This window comes from Artibeus jamaicensis, unplaced genomic scaffold (genome assembly GCF_021234435.1).
Source record: "Artibeus jamaicensis isolate MK-2021 breed Jamaican fruit bat unplaced genomic scaffold, CSHL_Jam_final contig_311, whole genome shotgun sequence".
Lineage (NCBI taxonomy): Eukaryota > Metazoa > Chordata > Mammalia > Chiroptera > Phyllostomidae > Artibeus > Artibeus jamaicensis.
The window spans coordinates 6,452,203-6,475,610 of NW_026521717.1; the positions used below are offsets into that span (position 1 = coordinate 6,452,203).

At 34.4% G+C, this 23,408-nt stretch overlaps 1 protein-coding gene across 2 annotated transcripts in view; it reads right to left on the minus strand.

Annotated features, from left to right (window-relative positions):
- PPP1R3A (protein phosphatase 1 regulatory subunit 3A) overlaps positions 1 to 23,408 on the minus strand; it is a 70,449-nt gene that overhangs the window by 8,357 nt on the left and 38,684 nt on the right. The gene's annotated exons all lie outside the window — the stretch shown is intronic.

A 23,408-nucleotide genomic window follows, 5' to 3' on the forward strand; every position in this document is an offset into this window, starting at 1 on the left:
AGCCTAATCTTATTTCAACAAATTCTGAGATAATTGCAAATTATTTCATACTAAGATAATTTAGTATTTATTATACTCATTATGCTTAAATTTAAGTTAACCCAAAATATTTAGTACCTTTCAGTGGGTCTATGAATGAAAATAATATTTCTACATAAAAATTTTCACTAAAAAAATAGTACTTGCATAATTGATACTGATTTAATCCATAAATCTATATTGTTTAATGAGAACAATAATTATGTTAAGTTACATTTTTTGTGATATTTGCAAGCTGTCACATTTTTCATTCTCCATGTATGTAATATTTATGGGCTTAAAAATATATAAAGCACTAAACATCACTTAATTGTTCCAGCTTCCTCTTCATTTCCATAACAATGCAGAAAATTCATTTGTAGAAGGAAAATAGCCATTTAAATCCTTTTATTTTCACCTAACCAAAATGCTATTAATTGTTTTTTAAATTCAATTCTCTAAAATACCTCAATTTAAAAAAGATTCTGTCACAGTGAAATACTACGTAGCAGAAAGAAGGAAGAAGCCCCTACCCTTTGCAGCAGCATGGAGGGAACTGCAGAGCATTATGCTAAGTGAAATAAGCCAGTCAGTGAAAGACAAATACCATATGATTTCATCTTTAAGTGGAACCTAATCAATAAAACAAACAAGCAAGCAAAATATAACCAGAGACATTAAAATTAAGAACAATCTGACAGTACCCAGAAGGGAGGTAGAGAGAATAATGGGGGGGGGAGGGTTTTTAGGAACAACTATAAAGTACACATGGACAAAACCAAGGGGGGCATGGAATCAGGGGAGGAAGGTGGGTATAGATAGGGTTGTGGGGTGAGGTGGGGAGGTGAAAGGCAGACAATTGTACTTGAACAATAAAATAATTATTTTAAAGAGATTGTTCCTTTTTTCAAAAAAAAGAAACCTGCTTTTAACTCATTTTAGAGACAAATAATTAGTTAACAAACAATGTATTATTATATTTGTGTCTTGTAAAAACATATAAATACAGAAATGTAGAGGGAAATAGTAAATTCAGTAATAAACATAAATAAGAGAAGTTGAAATAGATGAAGTTTAAATATATTGAGTGTCTATAAAATTAATAGAAGATATGTAATAAGACTCAAAAAAGAATAAAATTGTATCAAAAACTAGAAAAATTTAAAAATATAACATATTTATAGATATAAAGAAGATATTGCGAAGACACTAATTCTCTCCCAAATTAATCTACTACATTTTAATCACAATTCCAGTTCAGTTTTTCACAATATTTGGCAATATGATTATAAAAAATGTATAAAAAGCTAAAGGTATCTGAAATATCTCCAAGAAATTGCATGAAAGAGGAACCTGCTGTACCTGACTTTAAGAGTTCTTATGAAGATTTAATTAAGACAATGACTGGCACAGAGACAGATGAGAATTGAACAACTTACTAACACATCTAGTGATATTAAACTTTGGTATATGACAAACATAGCATGTCAAACAGCAGGGATCTAAGGAACTTTCTGGTAAATGGAGACAGAAATATGGCAACTCTTATTAGGAAAGATGAAATTAGCATAACGTATATTCACAAATGAACTCCAGATTGATTAGACCTTAAATGTAAAAAAACAAAAACAAAAACCATTGATATTGTTAGTAGAAAGTATATATAAGTCTGTCAGATCTAAAAGTAGGAAATGTTTTCTTTAATAAGAAAAAAACAGGGACTGTAAAAAAGATGGTCTGTGTACCTTTACCAATATTTAAAATGTGCCCATTAAAAGACATCTTTATAATAAACTAATATAAATTACAAACTGGACATACTGGAAAAACATGCTTGCATTACACAAAATCATCACAAATAATTACTAAAATATTATAAAGAACTCTAACAAATCAATAAAAAAGCACAGAGATTTCAATAGAATCAGGGGAGGGTGTGAGACATTTCACAGAAGACAAAATACACTTTGCTAGTAAGTACATAAATAGATGGTCAGCATTATTAAAAAAACAGAGAAATACAAATCAAGAACCTAAAGAACCCTTGTACCACTTACTAGTAATTGATCAAAATTGCTATTGAGTACATAAACTTGAACCAAACCAAATGTCCATCATGATTAGATGCAAAACCATCTCATTTCACAAAAATATATGTAAACCACAGAGACCTGCAACAATATAAAAAAATTTTACCTAAATAATATTAAATGAACAGTTCCAAAATATTACAACTGAGGATGTTCTTTTTTATTAAACTAAATAAAACTAAAATAATTTAAATGTATGTCAAGGAATATATAGACTATAAAAAATTACATAAACAAGAAAGCTTGATTTTTAAGATATGGCTTTCATCAGGTGGGACAAGTTAGGTAATAGATGTTAGGAAAGGCAATGTTTAGAGTCAATTACTGTTTTGAGTGATAGTTTTGTAGGTGCTCATTACATTTTTAATAATATCTGACTAATTAAATCCTCATTTCAGATAATTAACTAAAACAAATGGGTTTCTCTCTGCCCAGCACTGGGGGATATCTATAAATAAAATCCCTCTCTGAAATTCAAAACAGCCATCATATAACCAATTACATCTAAAAGATATAATTAAACAAATTTAGAAAATTTCAGGCAAAAGACAGATTTAATGTTCGATGATAAGGCCTGGATTTACATACAATTGTGATAAATGAAATGTACTATTAAATGTTTCTATGTTCCCCTTTATGTTTCCTGAGTTCTTTTTGAATTTCTTATCTGTATTCCCAGTGGCTAACACATAGCCTACACATAATTGTGGCATAATAAATTCTATTGAGTAAATGCACAGCATCCTTTCTTCACTTCCCTTCTCTCTACCTCTTGTCATATTATCTAATATTTTTCTCTTTTCCCTTCCTCATTAAAATTTAATTTCAGAAAAAGTTCTGCCCAATAAATTAAATTATGCATATTTTGTACATCTCATAAAGCTTCAAGTTTTACTCCTTTCAAAGTTCAGGACAATATTTTTAATTATGGGTTCAAATAATTATACAAAATTTTTAAAAGCTAATATAAATTTTAAAATTAAAAGTCAAAAAGTATATATTTTGTGGAAAAACAGTTAATTTATAGAGAAACTTAAATCATATAATGTCATATTATTTAATCATAAGAGGGGTAGTTTATTCTTCTAATAGATATTTTGAGTACATAGTATGTGCCATAAATTATTATAAGTACTGGGAATCACACATGAATAATCTATAGTTTCTTACCTCAGGAAAGCTATAATGTAATGAAGAAAAAACATGAATATCAATTGCTGTAATAAATGATAAATATTGTAATAAATAGTGTTATTTGATAGATATTCTCTTAGGTAGAAAGAAAGGACAGAATTGAGGCAAGACTTTGTTGGGAGAAATCATAGAATTTTTCACAGAGATCAACATTCTGAGTTAAATTTTAGGGAAAGTAGAAGTTCCCCAATAAGAACAAAATGGTAAGATAATTTCAGTCAGAGGGAATAACAAATGGACAAAGAGTTGAGGGAAAGAAAACTCCAAAGAAAGATACACATCTAAAATCAGTGAAATGTTCAGCATTCAGACAGTGTATCAGGGAAAAAATTCAAATGAACAGAACCAGGGTTTGATTCAGCCAGGTTTAAAAGTCTTAGCATGCCACATGAAGTAAGGCTGAATTTCCATACACTATTTAAATAGTGTGGAGATGTGGTGGTAGGGGAGAGAGAGTTAAATGAGAAAGAGACATGTTTAGATTTACACTTAGGGATTAATCTCTGAAGATACATCTAGAGAGCCTGGATGGAATGAGCCACAATATAGCAAGAAGTCTAGTTATAAGGTTCCAGCAATATTTCAAGCACAAAATGGTGGAGATTAAAGGTAACAGCAACGAGAAAAAGGAAAAGAAATAAAATTTGAGTTACATCAATTGATGTAGCATCAAGATTATTTGTTGATCAATTTCTCATAAACAGATTTTTAAAATGCCTCCCTCTGCTTGAAAGTGGTTGCATTCATGAGCTTTAGGACATACAGAGGGCCCAGAGACATATGAAAGGATTCTCATCATTACAAGCTCTAAGAGAGATGCAAATTAAAAGCACAATGAGATTCATTTCACACCAGTCAGAATGACTATCATAGATAAATCAACAAACAAGTGCTGTCATGGTTGTGGAGGAAAGGGAACCCAAGTACACTGTTGGTGGGAATGCAGGCAGGTGCAGCCACTGTGAAAAAAAAATATGGAATTTCCTCAAAAAACTGAAAATAGAGCTCCCTTTTGACTCAGCAATTCCACTGCTGGGATTATACCCTAAGACTTCTGAAACAACAATTCCAAAGGACTTATGCACCCCAATGTTAATAGCAGCACAATTTACAATACCTGGAAGCAACCTAAGTGTCCATCAGTAAATGAGTGGATCAAAAAACTGTGGTACAACCAGACTATGGAATATTATGCAGCAGAAAGAAAGAAGAAGCTCCTACTATTTGAGACATCATAGATAGAGCTGGAGACCATTATGTTAAGTGAAATAAGTCAGACCATGAGAGACAGATACTGTATGATTTCACCTATAAATGTAACCTAAGCCAAAAAACAAACAAGCAAGCAAAATATAACCAGAGACATTGAAATTAAGAACAAACTGACAACAACCAGTGGGGACATGGGAGGGGATAATGGATGGAAAAGGGGAAGAGTCTTCAAAGAATTTGTATAAAGATCATATGGACAAAACTGAAGGAAGGTAGAATGAAGGGTGGAGACTTGGAATGGCTGGGGTGAGGGGAGTGGGGTGGGGATGAAGACAACTATACTTGAACAACAATAAAAATAAATAAATAAATAAATAAATAAAACCTTAAAAAAGAAATCTGGTATTTTCCCTTCTAAAATCTTGGCAAGGAAAAATTAAGTCAGGTGGTTAACTGGGGCTCCTGCACTAAAAATGAGGAATGTCTTAAATTAATCTGAAGTCTGGTTTCTTTTGTCTTATAGTCTGTGTGATTCACTTCTCATAGGGCCATGAGAAGTACCTTCTTCCTTAATATCTGGTATATATTTCTGAATCGTGGACAAGCAAGTTATGCTTAGGTTCATGGCTTTTATTCTAGCACTTCACTGGGGAAAAATAAAATATGATTTCAGTCATATTCTGTCCACCTGAATCCATACTATTCTCAGTAGTTCTTAACCATCCTGGAAATGGTAACCAATCAATCTTCTTTGCTAGATTTAGGCATTCTACTGAGAGGAATTTCTAGGAAACTAGAAATTAAGCTCATAAAGGAACTATAAGCATTTCAGTTGTTCAGGGGCCCTACTACTTTGGCCTCCCTTCTCCCATGAATACCGTAGCTTTTAAATATAACAATAATTCCCCATGTTACCTTTCATATCAGAAACACCAGATCCTATGTCTATGAATTCTAAATTAAAAGACATGCACATGAAGGTTGGGAGAGGGAATGGAAAATGATGGTACTGGGAATCTCCTAAGATGATATTTTTTTCTTTTTTAAACATTTTTTATTTTATTGATTATGCCATTACAGTTGTTCTATTCCCCCCTTTATTCCTCTCCACCCTGCACCCCCCCACCCCTACCATACCCCCCCCCCTTTAGTTTATGATCATGTGTCTCAAGTTCTTTGGATTCTGTATTTCCCATACTATTCTTGATGTGGGGCCAGAATTGAAAACTCCTGATGCACACAAAAATGTACCTTAGAACACAAGCCCATGGACTTGGCCGTTTAGATTCCCCCCCTTTCCTAGAGAGTTGGGAGGTCATCCCTCCTCTTTAGTTGGATCTCTGGGCCCCAAACCTAGTTCTACATTGTATTAGTTTTATATGAGTACAGCACACTTTACTACAATCTAAGCAACATGTATGAGTAGAAAGAAATAAAGGGTGAGGCAGAGGCTTCTAGTTTGAGATTTAAAGATGCAACTCACAAAACCTAAGATGGAGAATTCAGCAGGGTAAACAAAAGTGAAGGAAAAAGGGTGACTTCTATTGAAGGAAAGAAATTATATTTAGAAGGTCTTGATGATATGAGCTTTTGATCAAGTGGGAAATGAAAATTAGTGCTTGTTGAATAAAAAAATGCCCAGTTTTTGTTGTTCTTCTTTTATCTCCTCCAATATCATTACAGAATGGCTGGCACCATCTTTAGGATTTGAAGAAAAAATGTCCTCACTTGAAAGAAATGGGTCATAAAATTGAAATTTATATGATGTCATTAACTAAATATTAAGCAAATGTGTATTGAATATATGAAGAAGTGAATGTTTTTACCTAATAGTGATCCTGATGAAAATGCAATAGTTATTTAAATAAATAGAAATTAATATTCATTAAGTCATCAGTCACTCATCATTTAACATACATATATTGAGTGCACACAAATTTTTACATATTGTACTAGATCACAATAAATAAGACAGAGTACCCTGCTATCACAAGGCTCACAGGAAAATGGGGAAGGTGGACAATTATGTAAAGTAATACAGTCATCCCCCATCATCTAAAGTTTTGCTTTCCAGGGTTTTAGTTACCTATAGTCAACCATGATCTCAAAATATTAAATAAAAATTCCTGAAATAAACATTTCACAAATTTCAAATAGCACATGGTTCTGAGTATCATGATGAAATCTTGAGCTGTGCTGTCTCATCCCTCCCCTGCAGGATGTGAATGGCTTTGTTTGCATATCTATACTCTAATGCTTCCTTCCCATTAGTCACTTCATAGCCTCTGGGGTATCAGATAGACAGGCTGTTACACTCACACAGTGCCTGTGCTCAAGTAACCCTTATTTTACTTAATAAAGGTCCCAAAGTGCAAGATTAGTGATGCTGGCCATTCAGATATGCCAAAGACAAACCAGAAAGTGCTTCCTTTAAGAGATAAAGTTTTTCATTTAATAACTAATGAAAAAATGCAGATGCTGAAGTTACTAAAATCTTTGGTAAGAATGAACCCTCTAAAGTTGTGAAGAAGAAAAAAGGAATTGAGGCTAGGTTTTCCTTGCATCTCATACTGCAAAAGTTACAGTCATAAGGTAAGTTCTCAGTTAAGGTGAAAAAGTCATTAAATTTGGGGGTAGAAGACATGAAGAGAAAACATATATAAAAGGGGTTGGTATTATCCATGGTTTCAGGCATCCACTGAGGTCTTGGAACTATCACTTTCAGAAAAGCCAAGACTACTGTGACTGCATAATGTAATAAATGTGTGCTCAATGAGGTGGAGGGTGAGGCAGGGAAGACTTCAAGGAAGATATGGACACTAAACTAAACAAAAAGTCGTATTAGAGAAGAAGGGAGCAGCAATTATAAGCCTAAGGCATCATGTGCAAAGGACTTATCAATAAAAATAATTATTTTTTAACATGGCAAGTAATTCAATAATAAAATTACAAAAGTTAGGGCACCAATCAATAGTCAATTGGCTCAAAAGACACAAACTTAAATACTAATGGCACATCTTTTTCTGGGAGGGATTTTTTTAAATTTTTATTATAATTGTTGTTCAAGTACAGTTTTCTGTCTTTCAATCCCATCCCAGCCTACTGCCCCCAATGCTCCCTACCTGCCTCCCATTTCTACCCCCCTTAGTTTTTGTCCATGCGTCCTTTATACTTGTTTTTGTAAACCCTTCCCCTTTTCCCCTGAAATTACCTCCCTTCTCCCCTCTGGTCCCTGTCCCCCTGTTCTCTATTTCAGTGTCTTTGGTTATATTTTGCTTGCTTGTTTGTTTTGTTGTTTAGGTTCCTGTTAAAGGTGAGGTCATATGGTATTTGTCTTTCCCCGCCTGGCTTATTTCACTCAGCATAATGCTTTCCAGTTCAATTCATGCTGTTGCAAAGGGTAGTAGCTCCTTCTTTCTTTCTGCTGCATAGAATTCCATTCATTTACTGATGCTTATAAACCTAGGTTGCTTCCAACACTTGGCTAGTGTAAATTGTGCTGCTGTGAACATTGGGGTGCATAGGTTCTTTTGGATTGGTGTTTCAGGGTTCTTAGAGTATAATAAAAAATAAAACTCAAGCACCAACTTACACCATACACAAAAATAAATTCAAGGTGAACAAAAGATTTAAATACAAGCCATGACACCATTAAAGTTTTAGAGAAGAACATAGGCAGGAAAATCTCAGATATTTCAGGCAGCAACATCTTTACTGATATGTCCCCTAGAGCAAGGGATGTAAAGGAAAGAATAAACAAATGCAATCTCATCAAAATAAAAAGCTTCTGCATGGCTAAAGAAAACAGTATTAAAATAAAAAGAGAATCAACTGTATGGGAAAACATATTTGCCAATGATACCTCAAAGGTTTAATCTCCAAAATATACAAAGAACTTACATTACTCCACTCTAAGAAGACAACCAACCCAGTTAAAAAGTGGGCAAAGAAGTTGAACAGACACTTCTCCAAGGAGGACATACAGAGGATCCAGAGACACATGAAAAGATGCTCAATATCGCTTGCTATCAGAGCTATGCAAATTACAACCACAATGAAATACCACTTTACACTGGTAAGAATGGCCATCATAAACAAAGCAACAAACAACAAGTGTTGGAGAGGTTGTGAGGAAAAGGGACCCTAGTTCACTGTTGGTGGGATTGCTGACTGGTACAACCACTATGGATAAGAGTACGGAATTTTCTAAGAACACTAAAAATGGATCTGCTTTTTGACCCAGCAATTCTGTAACAGCACATCTTAAACTGTGGTTCACAGACCTACTCTGTGAAAATCACCTGGTACCTGTTAACAAACAGTGCTTCAGGAGGCAAAATTCAAATCTACTGAAATAGCATCTCTGGAGTGGGGAATCGGTAATCTTTTTTTTTAACTAGAAAATCAGGTATATATAAGGGCACTAATGTTTTGGAACACATGGGTTTAACTTCACATACAAAAGGGCAACAAGCAAATACTCTAAGACTCTGGGAAGTGATGCAGGAAGTGCCTCTTGCTATCTCAGATGTTCTAGCTCTTCACATCCAACTGTGTAAGAACAACTGCAGTTCTATGCATAAAAGAAAATTGTTTATGTATCACATATATATCCATGAAAGAAGAAACACATTGAAGATTAGACCACTCTAGGTACCTTACCAAAAGAAATAATGAAACATTGATGAGGTCGGTATTGAAATGTATTTGTAAACTGTCAAATAAATTAATAAGAGGACAATATTTTTGTTTCTGAGTCAGCTGTTAATCACCCAAAAATTGAGTCTTTGAGGCTTTACCTTTGAGCCTTATGCAACTTACAAATAGTTTATTTTACTTTTTATGTCAAATTTCTCCAATTCATAAAATCTCAGATCTGTAAGGGAACTCATATGAAGGCCCACAAGGCCCATTCTATAATATTATAGAGAAAGAAACTAAAGCCTAGTTGATATGGCAGAAGTCACAGAAGCTAACTAGTAATTATACTAGAATTAGATTCAAGTTATCATGTCAGTGTATTTTTTTAGTAGAGGGTCAATCTATAATGATGCACATCTCAATCTTTCCTGTTATTTGCCATTTACTAAGCCCCTTATTGTCCATGTGACCAAAGACAAGGTACTTAACATTTACATGTCTCATTTTTTTCTCCAAACTATTTCTTGCTCCTTACAAAGGGCATTTATTTAGCATAGTTCTCAGTATGTGGAGTGTTTAATAAATGTATTACTATGTTGCTACTATTAATTATCATTATTAATTCCATGTGGTAAATATCAAACTGATTATTAGTTCTATGCTACAGAAGTACACAATTCCAGTGCTACATTTTTATTGGAATTATCTATATTTTTAATGTTTATTCCATTCTCATTTATCTTTAATGCACAAGCTACTTGTGCATAAAGTAAAATTTGTAACCCATAATAGCATATTTGTTTAGTTTTTTTCAATTATTGTTCAAGTACAGTTTTCTACATTTCATTCCCACTATCTTCCCCTATCCCACTGACCCCTCACCTCCCCTACTCAATCCTATATCCTTTTGGTTTGTCCATAGGTCCTTTATGTATTTCCCTGATGACCCTTCCTCTTATTTGCCCCATTGTTAAACTTTCTCCCATCCACTCTGCTCACTGTCAGTTTGTTCTTTATTTTAATGTCTCCAGTTATATTTTGCTTCCTTGTCATTTTGTTGATTAGGTTCCACTTATAGGTGAGACCATATGGTATCTGTCTTTTACCATCTGGCTCATTTCACTCAGCATAATGCTTCCAAGTTCCATCCATGCTGTTCAAAGGGTAGGGGCTCCTTCTTTCTTTCAGTTGAGTAATATTCTATTGTCTAATTGTACCATAGTTTTTTGATCTACTCATTTACTGATGGGCACTTATGTTGCTTCTAGCACTTAGCTGTTGTAAATTTTGCTGCAATTATGCACTGAGGTGCATAGGTTCTTTTGGATTGCGTTTCAAGACTCTTAGGGTATAATCCCAGCAGTGGGATTGTTGGGTCAAAAGGCATTTCCATATTTCGACTTTTGAGTAAATTCCATACTGTTTTCCACAGTGGATGCACCAGTCTTCATTCCCAGCAACAGTGTACTAGAATTCCCTTTTCTCCACAATCTGGCGAACACTTGAAGTTTCTTGAGTTGTTTATGATGGCAATTCTCACTGGTGTGAAGTGATAGTTCACTGTGGTTTCAATTTGCATCTTTCTGATGCCTAGTGTTGATGACCATCCTTTCAAATATTTCTGTGCCCTCTGTATGTCCTTCTTGGGAAGTGTCTATTCTGGTCCCTTGCCCATATTTTAATTGGCTTTCTGGAATGGAGTCATATTAGTTTCTTATATATTTTGGAGATCAAACACTTGTCTGAGGTATCATTGACAAATATGTATTCCCGTACAGTTGGTTCTCTTTTCATTTTAATGCTGTTATTTTTAGCCATGCATAAAATTTTTATTTTTTGCCAGATCCCATTTGTTTATTATTTCCCTTATGTCCCTTGCTTTAGGGGACTTATTAGTAGAAATATCGCTGCATGGAATATCTGAGATGTTCCTGCCTATGTTCTCCTCTAGGACTTTTATGGTGCCATCACTTATATTTAAGTATTTTATCCACCTTGGATTTATTTTTGTGTATAGTGTAAATTGGTGGTGTAGGTTCAATTTTTTTGCATGAGCTGTCCAGGACTCCTAACACCAAAGTTGAAGAGGTAATTTTTACTCCATTTTATTCCCCTGACCCCTTAGTTGAATATTAATTGACCATAGAGTCCTGGGTTTACTTCTGGGCTTATTTTTTTAAATATATTCAAAGAAAAATTACTAGATTTTTAGTGAAAATAATTTTTAAAGTACCTTCTCTGAATGCTGTTTACATGGGAATATTAATTCCCACTTTTTGTTACTCCACAACTGATTTATTAAGTATCAGAATTAAGAAGCATATTACTATTATTGTAGTTCCTTGAAGTGTGGCACATCTGCTTCTTTATGTTGATTTTTAAATGGTCAAAATTTAGTAAATAAAAAATGTAGTAATTTACTATAAATAATAATATGTCTTCCCTAAAGTTCTGTAATATTGTGCTAAAAGCCCAAAAATCCTCTTAAAATATGAATGGACCTCTGAAAGACTTGTTCTATACCATCTAAGTCTGATGTGATGGAATAACCCAAAAGTCAGAGTAAGCATCATTATTTTGTAAGCAGCAACATTATAACTCTACATGAAGAAGGATAAAAATGTTAACATTACAAAGTATCATTTCCAAACTGAGTCTTAATTAAAGAGCTTTTAGTCAATATGGTAGAATACATAAATTCTGTACTAGCTTCTGCCCACTACCACATCAAAATTACAACTGAACTACTGAACAACAATGGTTGAAAACTGTCCGAAGCCTAGCTAAGCAGAAGTCCTATAACTAAAGACATACAGAAGAAGCCAAATTGAGACTGGTAGAGACAAAGATGCAAAATGAGTTGGTTTCAACCTACATGTTGTAGGTAAAAATCTGGAGGAATATCTCAGATGCAGAGGTTCCTGTGTAGACCAAGGAGTTCCAGACCTACACCAGGTTTCACAGTCTAGGGTACCAGTGCTAAAAACAGAAGTCCCCATAACTTCTGTCTGTAAAAAAGTTTAGACCATGACTGAGTGAGATGAAGGGCTACTGGACTCCTAGTAGTTCCCCTTAAAGGACACACACATGGATTTTTACTTCCTGGCAGACTTACTTGCTAATGGACTCACTCACCCTGAGATCCAGTGCTGAAGCAGCAACTCAAGAGACACCAGGGAGATATGTGAAAGAATTGAATTGCCTGGCTTCAGGATGTGGCCTGGAATGGTAGCTTTCTCTAAGACAGAAGTGCTGGCAGAAGAGGGGTAAAGGGATTGAAAACCTATTTGAAGAAATAATAACGAGAAAATTACTTGGAGAAAGAAATAGACGTACAAAACCAGAAAGTACAGACAGTCTCAAAAAAGATAAATCCCAAAGAGTCTCATAAGTCTCAAAGAGACTCATATCAAGGCACATTGTAATTAAAATGCCAAAGGTTAAATACAAAGAGAGAATCTTAAAAGGAGCAAGCAAAAAGCAGTTACCTACAAGGGAGATCTTAAAAAACTATCAGCTGATTTCTCAACAGAAACCTTTCATTCCAAAGAAGCAAAATACACATTATTTTCAAATGCACATGGAACATTTTCAAAGATAGGTCACATGATAGGACACCAAACAAGTCTGAACAAATTCAAGAAAACAAATCATATCAAACATATTCTCCAATCATAAGTGACTGAAACTAAAAATGAAACACAAGAAAAAACTCAAAAACACTCAAATGCATGGAGATTGAATAATATGCTATTAAACAATGAGTGGGTTAAAAATGAGATCAAGAAAGAAATAAAAAAGTTTCTGGAAACAAATGAAAATTACTTCACAAGAATACAAAACTTATGGGACAGATTGAAGGCAGTCCTGAGAAGGAAAGGTATAAGGATAAACACATATCTTAAAAAAAGCAACATTTCAAATGAACAACCTAACCCTACATCTACAAGAAATCGAAAAACAACAACAAAGACAGCCCAGAGCAACTTAAAGGAAGGAAATAACCAAGATCAGAGCACAATTAAATGACATAAAGACTAACAGCACAATTTTAAGGATCCAGTAGCTGGTTCTTTGACTAGAGAAACAAAATCAACAAACCTTTAAGAAGGCTCATCAAGAAAAAAAAAAAAAGAGGACCCAAATAAACACAATCATAAATGTAAAAGGAGAGCTTACAACTGATACCACAGAAATACAAAGAACTGTAAGAAGTTACTGCAAAGAACAGTATGCCAAGAAATTTGAAAACCTAGGTGAAATGGAAAAATTTCTAGAAAAATATAATCTTCCAAAACTCAATGAAGAAAAAGCAGAAAGCCTGAACACGTCAATATCAGCTGACAAAATCAAACCAGTAATCAAAAAACTCCTGGCACATGGAAGCATGGGACCAGACAGTTTCACAGGAGAATTTTAAAACAAATTTAAGGAGTATTTTTGTTTCTCTTCAGATCAAATAAATCCTTTGCCTTTTACAAACCATTTAAGGAAGAACTAACCTCTATCCTCCACAGACTATTCAAAAAAATAAAAGAAGATGGAAGATTCCCAAACATTTTTTTGTGATGCCAGCATCATCCAAATCCCCAAACCAGATAATGATACAACAAAGAAAGAAAACTTCAGGCAATATTGCTGATGAATATAGATGCAAAAATAGCAACAAAATATTGGCAAACTGCATCCAGCAATACATTATAAAAGATCATACACCATGATTGGATGGGATTTATCCCAGGAATGCAAGGATGGTACAATATAGGCAAATTAATAAACATAATACATCAAATAAACAAAAGCAAAGACAAAAATCACTTGATCATTCAGTAGATGCAGAAAAAGCATTTGATAAGGTTCACCACCCATTTATGATAAAAACATAAGTCAAAGTGGGAATCGAGGGAACATTCTTTAACATAATAAAGGCCATATATGAGAGAACTACAGCCAACATCATGTTCAATGGGCAAAACTAAAAGCTTTCCCACTAAGATCAGAAATGAAACAAGGTTGTTCACTTTCATCACTCCTATTCAACATAGTATTGGCAGTCCTAGCCACAGCAATCAGACAAGAAAAGGAAATAGAAGGCATCCAAATTGGAAAGCAGGAAGGAAAACTCATTATTTGCAGATAACATAATAGTGTGCATAGAAAATCCTATAGACTCAACTAAAAAAACTACTCAAGCTAATAAGTGAATCTGGAAAACAGCATAACGCAAAGTCAATATTCAAAATCTGAAAGCAGTTTTGTACACCAATAATTAAATACCAGAAATACCTGATTCTTAATCAGGAAAAAAATCCCATTTGATGTCTCAACAAGAAAAATAAAGTACATAGGAATAAATCTAGCCAAGGAAGTAAAAGACCTGTACTCAGAGAACTATACAACACTGAAGAAAAAAATTAAGAAAAACACAAACAAATGCAAGCATGTACCCTGTTCATTGATTGCAAGAATTAACATCATTAAAATGTTCAAACCATCCAAAGCAATTTATAGATGCAGTGCAATCCCAATTAGAGTAGCAATGACATATTTTACATATATAGAAGAAACATTTCAAAAATTTATATTTAACTATAAGTGACCCCAAATGGCTGCAGCAATTTTGAGAAAGAAGAACAAAGTAGGAGGGATCACAATACCTGATATCACACAGTATCACAAAGCTACTGTAATCAGAATAGCCTGGTACTGGCATAAGAACAGACACATAGACCAATGGAATGGATTAGAAAGTTCAGAAATAAATAGAAGTCTGTAGAGTCAATTGACTAGTTTTGAGGCCAGGGCCCCAGTTTGCAGTCACTCACCTGAGTATCTGTGTCCTCCATTGTTCCTCAGCAAAGTAATATTTACATTTGGTTGCTTATTTATTTTAATAAAAAAATTGTATAGGGAACAAAGTGCTAAATGTTTCCAACTTTTTCTTTAGCTTATGTTCCATTCTTGTTTCTTGACAAAGAATGTTAAGCATCTATCAATACTCCTCCATTTAACTGGAGAGTAAATCAGGTAAAATAGTGTATAACTCTATACAAATACCAAAAAAGCAATTATTCTGTATTTCTTATAGGAGATCATAGATTTTATGTTTGTAAAAAATCATCAGATATCTTAAATACAATAATTGGGACCAGTAAAAGTCAAAGAATGCCAAAGCATATTAGAAATGTTAAGATACTTGATATCATCATGTAACTACTTTTAATTAAATGTTACATTTAAAAGTTATAAAGTCATATTTTTAGATCCTGGAACCATTTCTTTCTTTATGATTTTTTTTCATTTCTTTACTTCTGTGCAATCAATATATGTCTAGTTCTCCTATACATTTTTAAATGAATTATGCAATTAGCTGCTGTCTTTTATTTTTAATAAGGCTTTAAAAACCTCTATTATATAAAATGTGCTGTAATTCATTTCTATTTTAAGCAATTTAGTTTTACAAACATATTTTCATACTTGCTATTCTGTTTATGCTAATCACAGAATAACTTGATATATCAGGGTAAAAAGAAATATGGTAAATTGGGTTGAATGATTTGTGTTAAAATCCAAATAACAACCCTATTATCTAACTGGATTAGTTCTTAACTGTGTTTGGAAAGTTTTCTAGGCAGACTCAGTAAGTCTTAAGGCATTATTTCTAAATGATATGCATTTATTAATTTGCCTAACACATTGAAATAATCTTACTACACCTTTTTACCAAGTCTTCACAATAGTGCTGTAAAAGTAGAAGAGAATATATTTAAAAAGCAAATGAAAAAGAAATGAGTGGAAGCCTATTAGGGTACCTGTTGATGAAAGCATTTAGGAGAGTCATTAATATGCATATCATTGATGAGACAGGGCATAATATTTCCCCAGAAAAGGTTTAGTCTATTGTGTCATAAACTAGTTATGGATTCATTAACTCGAAGAGTGGGTCTTCTTAACATGCAAATTATTATTGCAAGGCACTGAGGCATACCTCAAAAATGTTCACGTTTTGTGTAATATATTTTCCTTGTTACCCTTCACCCACATCTTTTGTAAAATTTTTTCTTTTATTATCTGTTACACATTTATTCACAAAGATGATTTACAAAGATGGAATCTACCACTTCAAATTAAAGACCCCTTCTCTTCAGGCCACATTTGTTAAAGCAGGTTTACATATAAAAACCACTTGAACATGTTTACTAAATAAGTCAAAATTCAGTACAAAATGTGATGTGATGCATTTTTTCTGTATTAAGTGGTTTTTAGCTAAAAGCAGAGCATTGTGAACAGAGTGCTTTTTTTAAAATGAGACTGAAACATGAATAGTATGACCATCACCTCAATAATATGGATGCAAAGTGAGTGGGAAAAGAGTAGTAAAGTAGAGAAAAAAGAGAAGAGACAGGCCCAAAAGAAGTGAAGTTAAACCAAGTTAGAAGAGTAAATATTTATATCAGTATAACACATTAAATGAGGAAATGGATTCAAAACATTAAATACCTGGCATACAGCAAGTAATCAGTAAGTATTAGCTATTTTTATAAGTTACCTTTTGCACTTGTGCAAAGAGGTGAAGTTAGTATCCATATCACATATTGAAATAATAAAAGATTATTGAATAAAAGATTATTGAATCAAACATACTACTTATTCTTACAGTAGAATTAGTTATGCAGTTAATAAGGTTACTTAAATATTTTTTAATTTTATTCAAATATCATGTATGTAAAATATGCTATAATACATCTCTTTATATGGAACTTTATATGCTACCTATATTTATTTTTTGTGACTTTATTACTCTAGCCTCATCTAAAATACAATACAATCTTTCAATACTATTTTTCCCCAAATTTCAGAAGAAACAGACCCTTATTTCTAAACTTATAAATTCTATGGACTCTGAACTATAGTGAGTTTGTAGAAGTCTATATCTATGTGTCATAAAATATTTGTATCCTCATTTAAAAAATCAATAACATAATTATTTAATTTAGTAGCTTTATTGAGGTAAATTTACATATCACAAAATTTGCCAATTTTAATTTTTATTTATTTTTAGTATATGTATACATACATATTACATACATAAATAATACATCTATATTTCTGTATATATACTATTTAGTATATATGGTATATTTGCAAAGTTTTGATTTGCATTTTCCTAGTTACTAATGAAGATGAATACTTTTTATTGGGCTTATTAGTCATTAATATATCTTATTTGGAGAAAAGTCTATTCAAACCATTTGCCAATGTTTACATTGGGTTGTCTTTTTATTATTGAGTTGTGAGAGTTCATCTGGATACAAGTCACCTATTAGATATATAATTCAAAAATATTTTCTATGTTTTCTTCCACCTATGAGATATAAATTTGAAAATATTTTCTATGGTTTTTTTCCAATTTCTTGACTGTGTCTTTGAAAAGGCCAAAGTTTTTAAATTTGGATGATACCCAACTAACACAATTTTAAAATTACCTTTAAGGTCTTTGCTATCTTGAAATTATTCTTCGTAGATTTGACAAAAACTCTTTAAATAATAAATTAGGTTATTTTAATATAAATTAACTTGATTGTTATTATTATCACAAGCAGCTAATTAATTTTACATATTTGCTCATTTTTCTTTAAATACTAAATGCTGAAAAACATCCACCAGTTATTTGTCCTACCCAAGTACTAGACTGTAGTAAGTAGACTCAGAGATGATGCAAATGTAAATATATATTCAAGGAAAGCAGCCCAACTGATTTAGGAAGCTTAGAGTACAAACATTATCTTATTTTCTCTTGAGCCTACCACTGGGAGAGGTGGAATAGGCAAGGAGAAGCTTATCAGAATCAAGATGGCTCTTGTGGTTGAAGGCTTTTTGATCTCTGATTAAATAGAACAAAGTTTATTACCAAGAAACCCTAAGAAAATAAAGTACGAAGGGCTCACTAAGATAGGATACATTTGGAGATTAGTGCAAGAGCAATATGGTGCTTGGAAGGATAAGTTGAGAACCAAAAAGCAAGGAGCAAGTGACTGAAGAAGGTTGGACAGACTGAGGTTTCAGAAGGTGTCAGGTACAGGAGCCAAATTCTGAGATGAAGGTACATTGCTGAAGATGGTGATCTCTACCACACTTTTAACAAAGCAGCATAAGATTTTATAGTCAAGTATAAAAGAACTCAGACCTTCTAGTGGATATCATACTAATTCAGAGTAATGTTTTTTAAAACTAAATTTTATTTAGCTACTGCTTCATTTTTTAAAATTGTGGTTCAAGTACAATTGTCTCCATTTTCACCCCACCACAGCCCTTGCCCCATCCATCCTTGCCACCCACCCTTGAACCTACCCCCTTTGGTTTTGTCCATGTGTCCTTTATATATGTTCCTTGATGGTCCTTCTTCTATTATCCCCTATTATCCCTCTCCCACTTCCTCTCTAATTACTGTCAGTTTGTTCTTTATTTCAATGTCTGGTTATATTTTGCTTGCTTGCTTGCTTGCTTGTTTGTTCTGTTGATTAGGCTCCACTTCTACGTGAGATCATATGGTATTTCTTTTTCATTGCCTGGCTAATTTCACTTAGCATAATGCTTTCTAGTTCCATCCATGCTGTTGCACAGGGTACAAAATTCAGTGTGCACTCATTCAACAGATATTTAGGGTGCTAAGCATCATGCAAGAAGTTAAACCATAGTAGAAGGTAAGATTAAATAAACTCTGCCTTGCACAAATCCAGCACAGTAGGGACAGGAGCCCCATAGGCCCTAATAATGTGCTGAACCTGGACTTACTGAAAAGTTTTAACAGGTCTAGGAGATGGAGAAATTGAGCTCTTCAATCTGACAGGCCTCTGGGTGCCAAACCCCAAAGGTTGCCTTGGGTTTGAATTATTATTGCAAATGAACTTCCTAAATCATCAGGAGTTGAAGATGAGTTTGAAGTTGGAATCAGACAACTCAAGTTCAGGGTGGTCTTACTCCTCCATGTATTCAATCAAGTGTGCACGGCACTCTTTTCCCAAAGTACTCCTGCTCTCTGGCACCTCTAGCCACTAGTACTGAGCAGTGAGGCAGCATCTACCTGACCTAGGAACCCAGCTCTGAGACTATAAAAATTTTACCTTGAAAAGTCTCAAAGTACTCTCAAGAGCAGGTATTCAGGGAGCAGATAATTCTTTAATTTGACTAGGAAGTGATCACAATCAGATCCAAGATGGAGGAGGAATAAGTGAAAGCTACACTAGTGCCCTACCAGAACCAATCTGGAATTACAATTAATTATAGAGAAATCATCCAGAATAACCAACTGAACACTACCTGGAGAGAACATTTATAACGAAGGTGAGATGGAAGAAACAACTTCACCACAAAAAAACTGGTAGGCATGAGGAGTTGGCATAAGAGAGCTAGCTGGGCTCCTACAGGTGGCAGCTGAAGTTCTGGAGGGATATTTCAGCAGACAAGAGGCTTCTCCTGAAATGTGCAGGGTCTAAACCACAAGCCGGGCTCCCCTACCTACAGCAACAGAGCCAGAAAGGAACCCAGATAACACCCAGCTGTGAAAAGCCACAGGATTTATGTCTGTCCTAGAGAGATGGTGGGAGGTTCTGGGAGCCTCTTAAAGGCCTAACACACAAAATTTTATTTGTAGCCATTTACCCTCGGCTCTGGTGGAGGAAGGGCAGAGTGAACTAGAAATGCTAGAGGAGAGTCTGAGTCTGGTGGATTTAGGGAGATATCTGAAGGAACAAATGTCAGGATCCCTGTGCTGGTTCATTCCCAATACTGCAGAAGCCATCATTCTTGGGCAGAATACTTCTCTCTGAATGGCATCAGCCTGAGGGGAAGCAATAGCTCCACCTGCAGAAATTATTCTGCCTCAGCATGTGATGCTTGAATTTGGCTGCTGATCAAATTTTGCTTAGATAGCAATTGATAATTTTTGGCAATTGATTACCATAGCACCTAAAGAAGAATATACAAAGAAGCAGCCAAAAAGGGAAGGACAAAGAAACAGACTCCAAATGAAAGAACAATAGATTTCTCCAGAAAAACTAGATGAAATAAAGGCAAGCAATTTATCAGGTAAAGAGTTTAATGAGTATAAGGATATTAACAGCATGAAAAACATATGGAAACCATAAAAAGTGTTAGTCAGAAATAAAGAATGCAATATCTGAGATAAAATATACACTGGATGGGTAAATAGTAGGTCAGAGGAAGCAGAAGGTCAAATCAATAATTTGGAAGACAAGGTAGACAAAACACCCAGAAAGAGCAGCACAAAAAAAAATAATAATAATTTTAAAAAATGAGAGCTTAAGAAACATTTTCAAAGACATGAGGCATACGAACATCTGTGTCATGGAAATACCAGAAGGGAGGAAGCAAAGGATTAAGAATGTATTTGAAGAAATGAAGACCAAAACTTTCCTAATCTTGTGAAGAAAAAAGACACACAAGTCTAAACTCAGACAGTCCCAAACTAGTTGGACCCAATGAGGCCTACACTCAGACACATCATAACTAAAATGACAGGTCTTAAAGACAAGGAGAGAATCCTAAAAGCTGCAAGAGAAAAGCAGGAAGTACCCTACAAGGGAGTACTGATTAGACTGGCAGCTAATTACTCAACAGAAACATTTCAGGCCACAAGGCAGTGGAGTGAAATATTCAAGGTGATGAAAAGTCAGGACCTGCAACCAAGATTACTTTACCCAGAAAACCTATCATTAAGAATAGAAAAAATTAGGAGTTTCCCAGACAAGTAAAAGCTAAAGGTGTTTGTTAACACCAAAATACTACTGCACCAAATATTAAAGAGCTTGCTTTGAGACAAAGGAGAAAATGAGAATGAAAAAAACACAGAGGAAAAAGTCTAACAATAAAATGACACTGCATACATATCTATAATCAGCTTTAATGTAAATGACTTAAATGTTCCAACCAAAAGACATACGGTAGTTGAATGGATAAGAAAACAACACCCATATATATATTGCCTAAAAGATACTCATCCCAGATAAAAAGATACATGCAGACTAAAAGTAAAGGGTTGAAATAACATACTTCCTGAAAATAAAAAATAAAAATATCTGAGGTATCAGTACTTACATCTGACACAAAGACTTTAAAACCAAGGCTGTACTAAGAGACAAAGAAGGACATTACATAATTATTAAAGGAAAAATCCAACAAGAGGATACAACTCTAGTAAACATTTATGCATGCTACATAGGAGCACATAAATGAGTAAAGCAAATATTGATGGATGTAAAGAAAGAGATCCACAGAAATACAGTTAGAGTTGGAGATTTTAACACCCCATTGACTTCCATGTATAAATCTTCAAGGTAGAAAGTCAACAGGGAGACAGCAGCCTTAAATGATACACTATATCAAATGTATTTAATTGACAGCTTCAGAGCATTTCACCCCAAGCAATAGAATATGCATATTTTCTTTTCTTTTCTTTTTTTGGTACAGCTACTGTTGCCTTGCCTTTTCCTCATTGCTCATCCCTACACTATACCCCCTGCATTTCCACAGTTTATTGGCCTCCATTGTCAGTGCCCATGAGTCCTCTATTTATGTTCCTTTGTGTGCCCCTTCCCCTTCTTTTCCCTATTATCCCTTGCCCCTTTGGTCACTCTCAGTTTGTTTTTTATTTCCAAGTCTCTGGTGCTGTTTGGCTCACTTGTTTCTTTTGTTGATTATTTGACTTACAGGCAAAATCATGTAGTATTTGTTTCTCACGGCCTGGCTTATTTCACTTAGCATAATGCTTTCCAGTTTGATTCAAGCTGTTGTGAAAAGTAGGAATCCCTTCTTTCTTTCTGCTTCATAGTATTCCATTGCATAAATGTACCACAGATTTTTGATCTATTTATTTACTGATGGGCACTTAGGCTGTTTCTAGCACTTGGCCATTGTAAATTGTGCTACTATGAACATTGCAGTGCATGGGTTCTTTTGAATTGATGTTTCAGGATTCTTAGGGTATAATCCCAGCAGTGGAATTTCTGGGTCAAAAGGCAGTTCCGTTTTTAATATTTTAAGGAAATTTCATACTGTTTTCCACAGCTGGCTGACCAGTCTGCATTCCCACTAACAGTGTAGTAGGGTTTCATTTTCTCCACAGCCTCACCAGCAGTTGTTGTTTATCGATTTATTAGTGGTTATCATACTTTTTAAGTGCACATGAAATGTTTTATAATATAGACCACATGTTAGGAGACAAAACAAGCCCCCCCAATTTAAGAATATTGAAATCATATCAACTATCTTCTCAGACCACAATGCTATGCAAGTAGAAATTAATCACAAGAATACTTCAAAACACAAAGGGACATGGAAGCTAAATAACATGTTATTAAACAATGAATGGGTTAACAACAAGAAAAAGGAAAAAAATTACAAGTTACCTTAAAACAAAGAAAAATGAGGACACAATAATAAAAAATATGTGAGACAGTGAGAAAATAATCATAAAGGGAAAATTCATAGCATTACAGGCTTACCTCAAAACCAACAAAAAGTCCAGCCAAGATGGAGAAGTAGGTAGAGACTCTTCACTTTCTCACACAACCAGAAGGAGGACAACAACCAATCTGAAATCAATAAACAACCAAAAGCACCAAAAAATCAAGCAACATGGAATTCCAACAACCAAGAAATCAAAGAACAAGTCAGCCAAAACAACCAGACCAGTAAGGCTGCAGCCTGGGCCTGCAGACTCAGAAAAACTGCAGCAATGTGCAGACATTGGTGACAGGGCTGGTTGCCCAGCTTGAAGGGCTGCCCAGGAGGGGATGACTTAACGGGACTCAGAGGTAGCTGTTGGCTAGGTCTGGGGTTGCTGCAGTGGGTGATACAACAAGTATCACAGGCCAGTCTAAGAGTCCATTCAAAAGTGCACTAGAGATGAGCAGGTGAGCCACACGTTCCCTCTCTGGCCCCTCCCTGACAGGCAGTGCAGCTGCACAAAAGAGAGTTGCCCTGCCTGGGTGAATACCTAAGGCCCCAACCCCTTACAACCTATCAGCTGCACCAAGATAAATAAATATTGCCCCAGTGAAAGAACAGAGTAAAGCTTCAGAAAGAGAGCTAAGCAAGGAGAAGATTGCCCACCTATCTGATGGAGAATTTAAAGTCCCGGTAATCAAAATGCTCATAGATCTGATTGAGCTTCATTGAAAAATGAAAAAAACAAATGAAAGATAGCCAAAGTGAAACAAAACAGAATGTTCA